Here is a 3,409-nt window from a genome sequence, read left to right on the forward strand (position 1 = left end):
AACATTAGTTTAGGTTTATATTCTATGTGTATATACTTTAAGCTCAATCATATATATATATATATATATATATATATATATATATATATATATATATATATATATATACACACACACACACACACATATATAAATACATATTCATGTTTATATGTGCTTATTATGATTTCATTGAAATCAAGTTTTGATTATCATGTTTATGTAAAACCCCAAAAAATTGAATATTTTGTAATAAATAATAATAAATGTGTTACATTATGATAAATGTTATTTATTAATGTTTGAGTATGCTATGAATTAATTTGAGATCAATTCAATGTATATATGTGAATATAGAAGTGATATCATGCACACATGCACCGGCTTGAATATGGGAAAAACGACCAGTTACACCTATATACATTTTACACATAGAAGAAGTTGGAATATGAGAAAACTTAAAAGTCAAAAGTTGTAGGTCTCTTAAAGAGATTACCATCAAATCTCATATCACCTTATTCCATGGTTGGACGTGAAATTTATGGCCAATATACCGAATGTTGTTTTCCTAGTCAGACTAGGTTTTCTGGTTCGGGTCAAACCGGTTTGTTTCGGGTTTGCCTCCATAAATACCTGTATTTTTCACAAAAAATTCTCTCTTTAATAATATTTATAAACCCTATCAGTCATCCTCTCCCCTTAAAAACCCTTGATCTTTTTCTTATGAATTTTGAGAGCTTTGTGAAGCACAATACCGACACGAGGGCGAGATCTTCGACGTGTTACAAGGGAGAATGGGTTGTTTGTGCTCATGGATGGGTTGCTGTTTAATTTAGAGGCTTAAAATGATGTTTGTGGCAAGAGTATCTTTATCCAAACACATCCCCATAGTTAAATAACTAGTGTAGATGATTAATATGATGTTGAATATGTGTTTTCATGCTTTAATCTTAACCTGAGGTGTTAAAAGTCAGATTTTTGACAGTAAATCTTAAACTAATACTACATTAGTAATATTTTCTTGTTATTTATGATAGTATCATGATCATAATTATTAGGGTTATTCGTAGTTTCATTTATATATGAGAAATTAAGAGATGTACTAAATATATATTTTCTGCAAAAAACTACAACACTTGTATAATGTTTAACTGATATTTTGAGATAGCACATAAATTCCAAATTTAACCAAACTAGATCCAAAGAAAGATATATGTATCTATTTTCTAAAACAGAAAATCATTCTTAAAAAAATTTGTATAGAGAAAGATATGTTCTTTTTACTAATAATATATCCAGTAGAAAAACTACTACACATGTATAATGTTTAACTAGAGATTTGAGATAATAAATGAACTCCAAACTGAACCACACTTATGCCAATTGAAAGATGTACGAATCTATTTTTCAAAAAAGAAAACCATTTGTATAAATAATTTTCCTAGAGAAAGATATGCTCGTTTTACTAACAGAAGTCCCGTCTGTTTTCCTGCTCATTTTGTGGAGTTGTGTTGTAGAGTTTTGAGCCACATGAGGTTACACGTATAGTCATAAATATGTTGTGTTATGTATTTTAGAACCCCAAGTATATTATGATGAATTTTGATTTAATCATATTTGAATTAGATATCGTTCATACACATGTTGGATGTTGTTGATGAGCACAACTCAGTACTATATGGGATAGTACATCGATATACCAGATATACACAGTTTATATATGAGATGGATATCGTTGATGAGCTCAGTTGAGTACTACATAAGGTAGTGCGTTGATATTCCACATGTACAGGCCATTGGGTTGCATTTTAGGAGGCTTGATCTAGTCGTCCGTCCCGCACTAGGGTGCGATGAGGCTCGTGAGCCGTATTTCTAGAATGCCTACTTGGTAGTCCGTCCCGTACTCATGTTACGCACTGAGATTGCGATAAGACTAATGAGACGTATACACAGTTCATGATACCTACATGGTAGTCCATTGCATTAAGACAATTACCTGATAGCCTAAGTGTGGCTGATGTCGGTTATGAATATGACATATCACTGAACTATATGACCGAGATACGTTGTTTTGGAAAGAGTATACAAAATTATATGTTTGTATTTCATTTTATCTCCCTAGTGATAGTGGAAGATATTATAAATATGATGTGTTGATGTCTTAATTCTGCTTTCTTTACTTCTTAGTTAGGATTAATGATTAGAGATTCACAACTATATGACCGAGATACATATGGTAGCCTCCATCTCAGCTTGCAACAAATGTTATCGGCTGTCCAAGTGAGCAATGAGGGACTCCTTGTCTTCTATGTCCCTCCTTCGGCATTCTCGCTGCCACGTCCCACGACGCCAGGCCAGAGCCAAGAATTGCGCCACATCAGGCTCTAGATCCGGCTACCGCAAGTTCTCTAACCTTGTTAAGAGTAGTACCAGATCGAAAAGCTTCATCAAATAGCGTATGGCAAGTTTTGGATCGACCAAGTGCCGGATGTTGGCCACACGGTCTGAGAGAGACTGCTTTAGATCTGCATAGGTACTCTATCCATGGTCGACGATGGAGATCACCTACTTTACGACGTTCTCTAATTCTTTAACATGGACCTACAGATTAACGGAGTCGGAGGAATTACGCTCCTGGCTACGAACAAGTGCGGCGATGGAGGGGATTTCGGGATGAGACTCTACTCCTAGCTGAGGAGAAGACCGTGAAGCGGGTACGGTCATGGATTTGGGATCAGGCCCCAACCCCTCTATGTTCTATACCCCCTCTTAAGATGCTCAACATGACAAAAAGATCAAAATCATGAACTCATTGCGTTCACGTGTTTTTTAATTTGCCAAGAGGTTTAGAAATAGAAATACCTCTAGCAGCATCCGCGGCCCCGCCCGCAGCGGGGCTTCAGCAATAGCGAAGGGAAAAGCGTTCCTCTCTCTTTTCTTCGAGACGAGTACCTTTGCTCGCAGTGCCAACCTAGTTACGGTAAGAAAGAGCTTGGTTTTTTTAGAGAAATTCTCAGAGGGAAATGATGAACACCATGGCCTCTCCAATAAGGAAGAAGGGTTCTATATAACGAATGACCCAAACGCTCTCCCAATGTTCGATTCAACAGTTCAGATTGAATAGTCACAAGGGGGCGAGGCGATTCGGAATCCCGCACTAACGATCGAGATTTGGCAGTTTTTGGACATGATCTGTAGCAAATGGGTCAGATCAGGTGTGGAAGATGAGGAGACTCCATTGCCACTTTTAATGCAAAGCGACATGCCCGTGTCGTCTTAGCTGGCGAGCACATAGAGCCGTGAACGGGCACGTGGCCCACCCGATTTGAAGCTCACCTACGATTCAATTTCACCATACAGATTGTGTTCGCTTACGGCTTGAACTCGCCATACAGCTAGAGTTTGCCTACGGCTTGAACTCACCATACAG

The sequence above is a fragment of the Asparagus officinalis genome, chromosome 4 (genome assembly GCF_001876935.1).
Source record: "Asparagus officinalis chromosome 4, Aspof.V1, whole genome shotgun sequence".
Taxonomy (NCBI): domain Eukaryota; kingdom Viridiplantae; phylum Streptophyta; class Magnoliopsida; order Asparagales; family Asparagaceae; genus Asparagus; species Asparagus officinalis.